The 14,187-nt window shown below is 29.9% G+C and overlaps 1 non-coding gene across 1 annotated transcript; it reads right to left on the bottom strand.

Moving 5' to 3' along the window:
• Window positions 1-4,933: 4,933 nt before the first annotated feature.
• On the bottom strand, window positions 4,934-5,005 carry TRNAR-UCU. Its single transcript has one exon. It is a non-coding gene; the product is annotated as a tRNA-Arg (tRNA).
• Window positions 5,006-14,187: the final 9,182 nt, after the last annotated feature.

The raw sequence follows: 14,187 nt of genomic DNA, 5'->3' as shown, positions 1-14,187 counted from the left end.
TATTATTAGATATTAGATTCGATTATATATATAGAATTTAGATATATATATCTAATTCGATTAAGATATATTAGTATATTAGATATTCTATATTAGAAAAGTATAATATTTACATGTGATAAAAATATGCTATATAGAACTAGAACAGATTCCCGTTTCATTCATTCACATTCAATTTAACGATTGACCAAAAGATAATTCAAAAAAGAATTACATTTTTATCACTCAAATTCCAATATTTCTCTGCAATAATTCAGTCTAACGAATTGATTTCGATTTTGTATATCCATATCGGATAATAATAAAAGGATGAAAGAAGGATTTTCAAAAAAAAACCAAGATTCAAAAAAAATAGAGTAGGAGTGGGGGAAGTCAAACTGGGTATATATAATCCAATCACTATAAAACAACTCCTTCTTTTTTTTTTTAGATTTCAAATAATGATTCTCGAATCTGATTGAAACTAAAACACAAATAATTGGTTTACGGCATGGAAGAAATACATGTATATGTGATATTATATATAAACTAGTTATATATGAACTAACTATATATCTAAAAAAACTAACATTATATATCTAAAATTGCCCTGCTACTACTGTCAATTTCGATAGGGATTTAAAAAACAAAGTCCTTCCGTTTCATCTCTAATTATGAATTGAATAGTAAGAAATTCAAAAAAAAAAAGAACGAAGAATTCAAAGAAGAGTTCCAAATTTAGGGTAAGATAAAAACTAAAATTGTATGGATTCACAAAAAAACTACGTGGATAGAAAAGAAAAAATGAATATCGAACTAATTTGGATAGTTCAATAACTATTGTTATTTCAATTCGGAATTCTTAATTATTTCAACTGGATAAATCCTGGTGATTGAGTAATTAAGTCATAATTTATTGGTTGATTATATCATTAACTATTTCTTTTCTTTATTATTATTTATTTTTTATTTGGGGTGCGAGGAACTTATCATGAATCCACTGATTTCTGCCGCTTCCGTTATTGCTGCTGGGTTGGCCGTCGGGCTTGCTTCTATTGGACCTGGGGTTGGTCAAGGCACTGCTGCAGGGCAAGCTGTAGAAGGGATTGCGCGACAACCAGAGGCAGAGGGAAAAATACGGGGTACTTTATTGCTTAGTCTGGCTTTTATGGAAGCTTTAACAATTTATGGATTGGTTGTAGCATTAGCGCTTTTATTTGCGAATCCTTTTGTTTAGTTTAATCTTAAAAAAATAAATATATATATCCTTTTTCCGTGGACTTGCTTTGCTGTTCTTGCTTTGTCGAATTATATTAAGATTTCACTCTGATTTGTCTTCTTCCTTCTCTTTTTTAGCCCCCCTTTTTTAGTTTTATAAAATTTATCGAAAGTGTTAAAAACAACTATAAGAGATTTATGTAATTGACATAAGAAGTGGTATCGAATTCTACTAAGTATCATTCTTATAGGGAATCCTCCAATTGATTGATCAATTCAAATAATATATATATTAATATATACATATCTAAATAGATATATATATTTAGATATGTATTAATAGAATATTATTATTATTAAATGAATATTATTACTATTCATATTATTACTTATAATTACTAATAATTAATATGAATTTTTAGTAAAGAATGATATTTTTATTATATATAATAAAAATATCATATAAAAAAGAAATAACTAAAAAATAAAAAAATAGGAATTGTAGAAGGATAATTAGTCTATCCATAAAAGGAGATGAGATCATATGAAAAATATAACCGATTCTTTCCTTTACTTGGGCTACTGGCGATCCGCCGGAAGTTTCGGGTTTAATACCGATATTTTAGCAACAAATCCAATAAATCTAAGCGTAGTGCTAGGTGTATTGGTTTTTTTTGGAAAGGGAGTGTGTGCGAGTTGTTAATTTCAAAGAATAGATTGGATCCAACCAATTGCACTTTTTTTTTCGTTATAACTAAGAAAATGTGCATAATCCCGCGAATTACTTCTCAATAAATTTTATTTTTTGAAAAAAAAAAAATATTTAAGAACCATAGCATTTCGCGATTCATTAGTAAATCCACTTTGATTCTCTATTAACCCAAAATTTTGGACTATTACCATGGTTAAAGTAAACAATTTGAAGTCTAGACGCAGTGTAGTACTCTTTCTACCACTATGTTAATACAGAAATGAAATGATTTCAAAAAAATTTTTACAATTTTTCGATATAGAACACTCATGTCGATAAAACAGCTTGAACCCTCTTTACGGTGAAAAATTGTAAAAACGTTCAATTTCACCCTCCATTTATACAATGCGGAATCGATGACCTATGTATAAATTTATAAGAATTCTTTGGATTTGAAGAAAAAAAACAACTTTGCTGACAATTATTTTTTTGGTCAGAAGAGTCCTCCGAATATTCTGGTCTTGTATTGGTAATCGTTTTAAATATTTTTTCAATCTTTTTTTTTATAAATAGAGAAGAGAGGATAGGCTCATTACATAAAAAAAGATAAGAAAATTTCCCATAACATAAGTAATTGAGTGTGAGAGCCAAATGAATCGAAAGATTCATGTTTGGTTCGGGAAGAGATCATAGACATTTTGAAATGAATGGAAAGAGAATCTACTTTCATTAAATGATTTATTAGATAATCGAAAACAGAGAATCTTAAGAACTATTCGAAATTCAGAAGAACTACGGGAAAGAGCTGTTCAACAGCTGGAAAAAGCCCAGGCCCGCTTAAGGAAAGTCGAAACGGAAGCAGATCGGTTTCGAGTGAATGGCTATTCTGAGATAGAACGAGAAAAATTAAATTTAATTAATTCAATTTATACGACTTTGGAACAATTAGAAAATTACAAAAATGAAACCATTTATTTTGAACAACAAAGGGTGATTAATCAAGTCCGACAACGGGTTTTACAACAAGCCTTACAGGGAGCTCTTGAAACTCTGAATAGTTGCTTGAATAACGAGTTACATTTACGTACTGTCAATGCTAATATTGGCATGTTTGGGACGATGAAAGAAAAAAATAAGTGATTAGTCCTTCTACTATAATATCTACTATAGTATAGAGTATAGGCATTATTTTTTTCTTCTAAAAAAAAATTAAGAAATATTCATGGTAACCATTCGTGCAGATGAAATTAGTAAAATTATCCGTGAACGTATTGAGCAATATAATACCGAAGTAAAAATTGTAAATACTGGTACCGTACTTCAAGTAGGCGACGGTATTGCTCGTATTTATGGTCTTGATGAAGTAATGGCGGGTGAATTAGTGGAATTTGAAGAGGGTACTATAGGCATTGCTTTGAATTTGGAATCAAAAAATGTTGGTGTTGTATTAATGGGTGATGGTTTGATGATACAAGAGGGAAGTTCGGTAAAAGCAACAGGAAGAATTGCTCAGATACCAGTAAGTGAGGCTTATTTGGGTCGTGTTATAAATGCCTTGGCTAAACCTATTGACGGTCGAGGAGAAATTTCAGCTTCGGAATCTCGATTAATCGAATCTCCCGCTCCCGGTATTATTTCGAGACGTTCCGTATATGAGCCTCTTCAAACAGGACTTATTGCTATTGATTCGATGATCCCCATAGGTCGTGGCCAACGAGAATTAATTATTGGAGATAGACAAACGGGTAAAACAGCAGTAGCTACAGATACAATTCTCAATCAACAGGGACAAAATGTAATATGTGTTTATGTAGCTGTTGGTCAAAAAGCATCTTCTGTGGCTCAAGTGGTGACTACTTTACAAGAAAGAGGAGCAATGGAATACACTATTATAGTAGCTGAAACAGCAGATTCTCCAGCTACATTACAATACCTCGCCCCTTATACAGGAGCAGCTCTGGCTGAATATTTTATGTACCGCGAACGTCACACTTTAATCATTTATGATGATCCCTCCAAACAAGCACAGGCTTATCGCCAAATGTCTCTTCTATTACGAAGACCCCCAGGTCGCGAAGCCTATCCAGGGGATGTTTTTTATTTGCATTCGCGTCTTTTGGAAAGAGCCGCTAAATCAAGTTCTCAACTAGGCGAAGGAAGTATGACTGCTTTACCAATAGTTGAAACACAATCGGGAGATGTTTCAGCTTATATTCCTACTAATGTAATTTCTATTACAGATGGCCAAATATTCTTATCCGCCGATTTATTCAATGCTGGAATCAGACCGGCAATTAATGTCGGTATTTCCGTTTCCAGAGTTGGATCGGCGGCTCAAATTAAAGCCATGAAACAAGTAGCTGGTAAATTAAAATTGGAATTGGCACAATTCGCAGAATTAGAAGCTTTTGCACAATTCGCGTCTGATCTTGATAAAGCTACTCAAAATCAATTGGCAAGAGGTCAACGATTGCGCGAGTTGCTTAAACAATCCCAATCAGCCCCTCTCACTGTAGAAGAACAGATAATAACTATTTATACCGGAACGAATGGTTATCTTGATTCATTAGAAATTGGACAGGTAAGGAAATTTCTTGTTGAGTTACGTGCTTACTTAAAAATGAATAAACCCCAATTCAAAGAAATAATATCTTCTACCAAGACATTCACTGGGGAAGCGGAAGCCCTTTTGAAGGAAGTTATTCAAGAACAGATGGAACTCTTTTTACTCCAAGAACAAGTAGAAAAAAATTGATTAATAACTAACCAATTTTCTAATTATTATCTTTTAAAATCTTTTCTTTTAATTTGAATATAATTAATAATATTATATTAATTCGAATATAAAATAAATAATAAAATAATAAGAAATTCATGATTATTAAAGATTTATATATAGAAAGGGATAAAGCATAAATTGTATATATATATAAGATAAGTTATTCTTCTAAAGAAAGTTTTAGTGGCTCTTGCTCAGTTCAAATCATTCAAGATATTCTATTTTTAGAAATACGGAAATAAAAGGAAATATATAGGCAAATTATTTGCGTCCAATAGGATTTGAACCTATACCTAAGGTTTAGAAGACCTCTGTCCTATCCATTAGACAATGGACGCTTCTCTTTTTTTCTTTAACCTTTTTTTAAACCTTAGTTTAAAAAAGGTTAAAGAAAAAAAGAATTCTATCTATCTATCTATAGATAGATATAGATAGATAGAATAAAAAAAAATAGAATAATAAATAAATAATCAAATTCAATTGAATATAAATAACGAAAACTAAGTTAAAAAAGAAAAATGAATAATTAACAAATTCACTAAGAAATTTAGATTCATTCTAGAATAGAAAAAAGATAGATTCGAATAGAATAAATAGAGAGATAGGATATAAGCGGGTAGCGGGAATCGAACCCGCATCGTTAGCTTGGAAGGCTAGGGGTTATAGTCGACGTTGATTCATCATTATGATTTAACGTCTCTAATTCAAAGCCGAACGTGAAACTTTTGTTTCATTCGGCTCCTTTATGGAAGAAATTAAGAGATGGAAGACATGAAAAAAAAAATTGACCCATAACATCTATGTCAGCCTTTTTGTTTTGTAGAAATACATTTGAAACACCTTGCTTTTTAGATGATCCCTATAGAATAGGAGTATTATAACAATCTGTGTGTGTGTTTTTTCTAGTTATTTCGTTCTCTATTTCTATTTGAGAGAATCTTTAGGAAAAGAATAAAATTTCCGTCGAGCTAAAAAAATATGTTGATGTCTCTAGTAAACTAAAAAAATCGTTTAACAGCTATTTTGTTTCAATCTCTACAATACAAAAAAAATGAAAGATTTAGTTACGATTAGAAATAAGCTTTCTATATCTTTCTCCATGGATCCTTTACGCATACTCAAAAAATTCGGATTATTGATCCAATTCCAAAAACTTATGTTTCATAATTTTAGAACTCAATTTGTCAATTTAAAAAAAATGGATTCTTTTTGTATACAAATTACGATAATGTATATTATACCGCAAATCGTTCGTTGAGAGGTATAAAGGATTAGATCCCTTTAAGTAAGAAATAAAGTTTTTGATCGGGATATGAATCAAACGGGGGATCCCTTAACTATTAAAGGGTCCATGGAACGAATCGCACTTTTACCACTAAACTATACCCGCTACAATACAATTATTGTATATAAATGAACCTTTTGTCGAACAAGGCAATCAGACGTAATTAAGAAATAGGAATAGAATATTATGATAATTAGAGTGTTGACATGTTTCGTAAGGGAGACTCCTAATGAAATCCAATTAGGAAAAGGGGGCGAATTTCTTTTTTGGATTTTGTGTTTGCTAAAGTGAAGGTGTTTTTTTTTTACAGATACATCGCGACAAAACTACTTAATTTATAACAAAAAAATGCATTGCGCAGGAATGCAAAAAAAATGACATTATATATATACGTTACCAGAAAGAAGGAGTAATCAAAAATGACATTTTGATCTTATATCATTTTGGTTCTATATCATAGGAATATATCAGTATTTTTGATTTATGTTTGATCGTGTTTAAATTACCAGTTTTTTTTTTTCAAATCAAATACATTCAAATAAATCATTGTTATCCAGTATTCATGGGAATAAAAAGAGCCCGGCTAGGTACTGGCCGGGCTTTGGCTGTAGAAAAAAAAAAAAAGAAAAAAAAATTAGAATTATATATATATATAGATAGATATCATTTTTCTATTCTATAGAATAATATAGAAAATAATGAATAGAAATCAAATAGAAAAAAAAAAAGAGAGAGAGAAAAATAAGACATAAAAAAGGATCTTTTTTTTTTCAAGCCCTATTTTTTTTCTTTTTGTTTATGCGATATAACATAAACATAGTAATTCCATTTTTTTTTTTCAATTCGGGAGAGATGGCTGAGTGGACTAAAGCGTCGGATTGCTAATCCGTTGTACAAATTTGTGTACCGAGGGTTCGAATCCCTCTCTTTCCGTTTCCGTTGATGATTTGGTATTTTTTTTTTTCACTTTTTTTTGTTTTACTTGTTTGTTTGATTTTTTTATTTACTAGTTAAAGATGTAAAATAGATAAAATCCTAACACAATAGTTCAAAATCCAGCACAAGCAAGAAAAACACAGAATCCATTTTTTTTATTCTTCACGTCCTGGATTACGTCCTGGATCGTTAGATAGGAATCCAAAGATGAAAAGAGAAACGAAGAATATCACTACCGTGTAAACAAATAATTTTAGAGTAAGCATTATAAAATCTCCAAGATAATTAAAAAAAAACGACAAAGAAAAAGAATGGATTCTCTTATATTAGACATTTTTTTCTTTTGATATTTTGTTTCTAAGAAATGAAGTCATTACGAGGAAATAATATATATATATCAATTTCGAAAATGGATTTGATTTGTAGTAAGAGTTGATCCTTTTCTTACCATTTTCCATAATTACTATTACCAAAAAGATTTTTCATCTAGGTATTATGTTGGTGGTGGGCTCAAATCAAATAATAGGATTTCTCAATGGAAAAAAACGTAGATGATGAATGGTCCGGATTTTTCGTGTCTATCAAAAAATTTCAATATTCGAATCGAGAATTTACGCTGTAAGACTTATCTGATCTTAAAAATGGTTCAAAATGTTCGAATTTTTGTTTTCGAATAAATTCTGAATGAATTTTTTTAGGACATTATTCAAATTAAGGATCTCATCGAAAACTTACAGCAGCTTGCCAAACAAAAGCTAAGAGAAAAAAGAGTACGGGTATTACTGGCATAATATCTACAATTGGATTCAAAAAAGCGTAGGCTTCAGGCAATTTCGCCAAGAAAAAACTACTTGAATAAAGGACGGAGTGAATACAAATACAGACCAAACTAAGGATATTAAGCATAACAAACATTTTGTTCTTTCTTTAAAAAAATAAATTTAATTTTTTCTTTTTTTTTGAATTCTAATTTTCATTTTTAGAATATTGTATTATGTAATGTATATATGTATAATTTATATCAATATAATTATATATATTATAATATATATATAATTAGAATAATATTCTAATAAATAATATATATATATAATAGGAATAAAATTTATAAAAATGAATATTAATTAATGAGTAAAACTAAAAAAAAATGAATCAAGATCAGACTCCCAAAATCCTTCTTTGATTTGAACTTATCCAGTTCAAAATCTTTTCATTCTAAAACAAAAAATAGAAGAAATCCGATTTTCATACAATATCTTAATTGAATTCTATGTAATGATCAATAAATTGAGTTTTATTCCACATTTAGTCCCATCCAATCAAAATCTTAACAACAATTGAATTTAACAAATTTTGGAACTGAAATAAATTGACGAACAACCAATACCAACACAAAAATAGTGTTTATTAGTGTCAAATCGAAAATGGGGCGTGGCCAAGCGGTAAGGCAACGGGTTTTGGTCCCGCTATTCGGAGGTTCGAATCCTTCCGTCCCAGAACATATCCATTCATGATGGATATCATATTTGAATACAAATTGTATATTTGGAATAAGGATTACCTTTTTTTGTAATCATTATGGATGACTAATTATAGTGGATAGCTAATTATCTATCTATATATATTTATATATAGATAGATAATTTTTTCATATTTCTTTCTTTTTTTTTCTAATATTTTTTTTTGAAGAAATTCTAATTTTTTCTATTTTACAAACTATCAAAATAAAGTAGCAAATTTATTCATACAATATCGAATTTGAATTTTTTTTGACTTCTTTCTTTTTTTTTTAGAAATTCTTCCGTTATATAAAAGAAAAAAACCTAGAAGTAAAAAGGATAGATTATTACGTATCCATTGAATCAATGACTATTCACGATTTCATAATTGAATCAATTACATACCGGATCCAAGCTAAAGGAATGTTATGGTAAAACTTCGTTTGAAACGATGTGGTAAAAAGCAACGTGCGACTTGAAAGACATGATTCGATTAGGTGTGGATTCTTACATCCGCCATCTTTTTTTCTAGTATATAGAAATCGAGATGCTCTTGACTCGACATCGTTTGTTCCACTCCACTAGAACTAACTTATTGTTTTGGGGACGGGAAGGGGATTGATGATGTAAATATTCCATGATGGAGCTCGAGTTGATTCATTTCTCAGGGGCAAGTATCTAAGGTTAGTGAAAATTAATAAGTTAGAACAACTTCGTAAGTATCTCTTTGATAGAGAAATCGAAAGGATCCAATTCGAACAAGGTTCAAAAATTTGTTGGAATTAGTAAAATTATTTCGATCGAAAGTGTATCTGCGGGAATCAACCTTCTATTCGTATGATTCTTTCCGAGAAAGAAAAAAAATGGTATGTTGCTTCCATTTTTTTAACGATTAAAGATTCCTGAAGTAATGTCTAAACCCAATGATTCAAGGAAAAACTAAAAGATACTGGAACAAGTAAATACCATTTTCAAATTGTCTCATCAATTCTATTAGAAAAAAAAACATAGATTCTAAAGTGAAAGAAGCACAGACAAGAAAAGGGGGGTAGAGACCGCTCAATAAATGAAATACATAAAGGCTTTGTTTTCCTTTGAGTTATTTGAGAATTATCCAATTTGAGTTATGGGGTTGCAAATATGCAAATATGAGGAGTTATTCTTTTTTCAGAAAGAAAATAAGAAAAAAAATACTTAAATCATAGTTTAATTGATTTAATGATTTTATAGATCTATTTGACATCATAATTTTATACATAGATAAAATTATGAATTTTCTCGAGCCGTACGAGGGTAAAACTTCTTATACGTTTCTAGGGGGGGTACATTGTTCATCTATATCTATCCCAATGAGCTGTTTATCGAATCGTTGCAATTGATGTTCGATCCCGAAGAGAGGGAAGAGATCTTCGGAAAGTGGGTTTTTATGAGCCAATAAAGAATCAAACGTATTTAAATATTCCTGTCATTCTATATTTCCTTGAAAAAGGTGCTCAACCCACAGGAACTGTTCAGGATATTTCAAAAAAAGCAGGTGTTTTTATGGAACTTAGCCCTAATCAACAAACGAAATTCAATTAATGAAATAAAAAAAGGGGGTGTGGATGACTTGTATATAAATTTATAGAACTCTTTTCTCTCCCCCCGCTCTCTTGTTCTATTCATACCTACTTTTTTATTTCTTGTTGTTTACATAGAATGTTGTTTACATAGAATGTTGTTTTCGATAGTCAAGTCAGAAAATTAACTTTATATCGATTTTCAAAACATAAAAAAATGGATAGAAATAAAAGAGATAATATAGGAAAAAGCAAATGAATAATCACTAAATGAAAAAATTGGGTCTATAAATACATTATCCCCAATGAAGTTATTTTTTTCTTTATTTATTCCTAATTCTATATTATTTCAAATAGAATTAAATATTGATTATTATTATATTATTATTTATTTTTAGAATATTTCAAATATGATTTTAGAATTAGATAGAATTGAAAAAAAAAAAATTCTTTTTTTTTAATACTTACTCGTTCGTTATTATTATCAGTTACTAATCCTAGTGATGGAATTTATATATATATTGATAGTAAATAGAATATTAAAAATAGAATTTATATATAATTTTTTATCGAATGACTATTCATCTATTGTATTTTCATGTAAATAGAGGAAAAAAACTCTATGGAAAAATGGTGGTTCACTATGTTGTTTAATAGGGAATTAGAATACAGGTGTGGATTAAGTAAATCAATAGATAGTTTTGGTCCTATTGAAAATACCTGTGTAAATGAGGACCTCCCAATTTTAGCTGATATGGATAAAAAAACGCATAGTTGGAATGATAGTGACAATTCTAGTTACAGTTTTTTCAATTCTAGTTACAGTTTTTTTCAAAATTTAGTAGGTATCAGGAACATCCAGAATTTCCTATCGGATAAAACTTTTTTAGTTAGGGATAGTAAGAGGAAGAGTTATTCCATATATTTTGATATTGAAAAGAAAATTTTGGAAATTGACAATGATCATTCTTTCCTAAGTGAATCTGAAAGTTTTTTTTCTAGTTATAACAATTCTAGCTATCTGAAGAATGTCTCTAAGAGTGATGATGATCATTACATGGATGATACTAAATTTAGCTGGAATAATAACATTAATAGTTGCATTAATAGTTATCTTCGTTCTCAAATTTGTATTGATAGTTCCATTTTAGGTGATAGTGACAAATACAATGACAGTTATTTTTATAGTTACATTTGTGGTAAGGGCAGAAATACTATAGAAAACAAGAATTATAGTTCTAGTCTAATAACTAGCACAAATCATACAAATAATAGTGATTCCACTCAAAGAGAAAGTTCTGATAATCTCGCTGAAATTCAAAAATACAAGCATTTGTGGATTGAATGCGAAAATTGTTATGGATTAAATTATAAAAAATATTTGAAATCCAAAATCAATATTTGTGAACACTGTGGATATCATTTGAAAATGAGCAGTTCAGATAGAATCGAACTTTCGATTGATCCAGGTACTTGGAATCCTATGGATGAAGACATGGTCTCTCTGGATCCCATTGAATTTCATTCACAAGAGGAACCTTATAAAGATCGTATTGATTCTTATCAAAGAAAGACAGGATTAACTGAGGCTGTTCAAACAGGCACAGGTCAACTAAATGGTATTCCTGTAGCAATTGGAATTATGGATTTTAAGTTTATGGGGGGTAGTATGGGATCCGTAGTAGGTGAGAAAATCACCCGTTTGGTCGAATATGCTACCAATCAATTTTTACCTCTTATTCTAGTATGTGCGTCCGGAGGAGCACGTATGCAAGAAGGAAGTTTGAGCTTGATGCAAATGGCTAAAATCTCTTCTGTTTTATATAATTATCAAACAAATAAAAAGTTATTCTATGTATCGATCCTTACATCTCCTACTACTGGTGGAGTGACAGCAAGTTTTGGCATGTTGGGGGATATCATTATTGCGGAACCTAATACTTACATTGCATTTGCAGGTAAAAGAGTAATTGAACAAACATTGAATAAGGCAGTACCTGAAGGTTCACAAGCGGCTGAATATTTATTCCATAAAGGCTTATTTGATTCAATCGTACCGCGTAATCCTTTAAAGGGAGTTCTGGGTGAGTTATTTCAACTTCATGCTTTCTTTTCTTTGACTCAAAATGAAAAATGAGGGAAAGCCAAAAATTCTTTTTGATTTTTCATTTTTGAATTTCAAACAAAAAAACACAAATTTTGAGACAAAAATCAAAAATTAGAACACACAAGAGCAAAGTAATAAGATAATAATAGAGGAATACTAAGAATAAAAAAAAGGTGTATTATCATACATATGTTTGTTTCTTCTAGAAATAGAAGACGAAATCCATTTATTTAGTTCTACATTCTTTCTATTTATTATTAGATTCTATTTGTACTTTGGATTCTATTATTTATTAGAATATTATTTACGATTTTCATTTTATTATTGATTTATTATATTCTATACTCATTATATATATATATTCACTTAGCTATAATCACTAGAATTCATATATACTAAGTATATATGAATTCTAGTGATTATAGACTATCTTTATAACAATATAAATAAGAATAATAAAAATATTAATATAACAATAATATATATATATATATATATAACCGGTACAAATAGTAAATCGAGGTACCCATTCTATGATAAACTTACCTTCCATTTTTGTGCCTTTAGTAGGCCTATTATTTCCGGCAATTGCAATGGCTTCTTTATTTCTTCATGTTCAAAAAAACAAGATTTTTTAGATACGGGCAGTAGGAAATCTCATATATTTTTTTAGATCTGGAATCAATTAGATGAATTACTCCTAAAGGTTTACATTAAAATAGTGCTAGTTGATAAAGGTTACTTCATAAATAAAGAAAAAGAAATTGGTTGGGGGGTTGATTTTTTTACCCAATCCTAATAGAATATATATATGAAAGTTGAAATTGGATTTTGAATCCAAAATGCATTCATTCGCTGCAAATTCAGGAGGTTAATCATGAATATGAATGTAGTTTTGCGATCAAAACAGATACTGATATATCGTGTAACGGAATATCGAAGAATACGTTATTTGTTCTGGTCCTTCGTCCTGCTTTTAATTTCATTCGTGTTGTTTTTGGTTGGAATAACCAGTTATCTTGGTAGGGATTTTCTATTTTTTCCTGAGGAAATTAGTAATTTTCTTCCATTTATTCCGAACTATATTTATTTACCATTTATTCCACGAGGGGCCACGATGTATTTCGATGGAATCGTGGGTCTTCTTATTAGTTTTTTTTTGTGGGCCGCGATTATTTTGGATGTGGATGGTGGTTATGATATCTTCCAAAAAGAAGAGAGAATGGTTTATTTTTTTCGTTGGGGATTTGGATTTCTTGGAGAAAAGCGTCGTCTAATTTTCAAAGTACCTATGAAAGATATTCGGTGCATCAAAATAATGCCAGAAGTTCAAAGGGATATTTTGACTCGTACCCCTACTTTTTATCGTATTGTTTTTATGGAAACCATAAACTATGAGCTCATTCCCTTGACTCGTATTGAAGATGATTTGAGTTTCCAAGAAATTGTAGACAAAGCTTTCGAAATAGGCAGATTCGTGGATGTACCCGTTTTCTTGATGTATCCGCTTTATTGAGGAGAATTTGACTCTACTAGATAAATTGCACAAAAAGTTGTGGAATTGTCCTATTTCTTGTGTGTACCGATTGAAATATTTATAGATGAGACGTTCTTTGGTTTCGAAATCCGACTATAATATTCATTACCCGAATTACTCCTTTTGATGAATACACAAAAGAGCACTTCGGGTAATTGCTTCGAATCTTAGCAATTGAGATCTTTTGAAACAATATTTATTTTTCTTCATTCGACTTGACGGTGGATTCCTTCGATTTCTGTATTCTTTCTAAATTAAACAAGGCAAGGACTAACTCCCGAATTTCAAATAAAAAAAACGCGGGAATAGATTATGGATTTAGATATAGGTTCTATGAATTTTAATAGAAGTTATGCTTGATAGAAAGATTATTATCATATAGAGTTTGACGAATGAGGTGAAGTTGAGTTGATTAAAGACGAAAAATGGAAAAAAAGAAAGCATTCATTCCTCTTCTATATCTTATATCTATAGTCTTTTTGCCCTGGTGTATCTCTTTTACATTTAAGAAAAGTCTGGAATCTTGGTTTACTAATTGGCGAAATACTAGGCAATCCGAAATTTTCTTGAATGATATTCAAGAAAAGAGTATTCTAA

The sequence above is a fragment of the Abrus precatorius genome, unplaced genomic scaffold (genome assembly GCF_003935025.1).
Source record: "Abrus precatorius isolate BTA unplaced genomic scaffold, Abrus_2018 Scaffold0, whole genome shotgun sequence".
Taxonomy (NCBI): domain Eukaryota; kingdom Viridiplantae; phylum Streptophyta; class Magnoliopsida; order Fabales; family Fabaceae; genus Abrus; species Abrus precatorius.
This window is presented reverse-complemented; position numbering and strand designations above follow the sequence as displayed.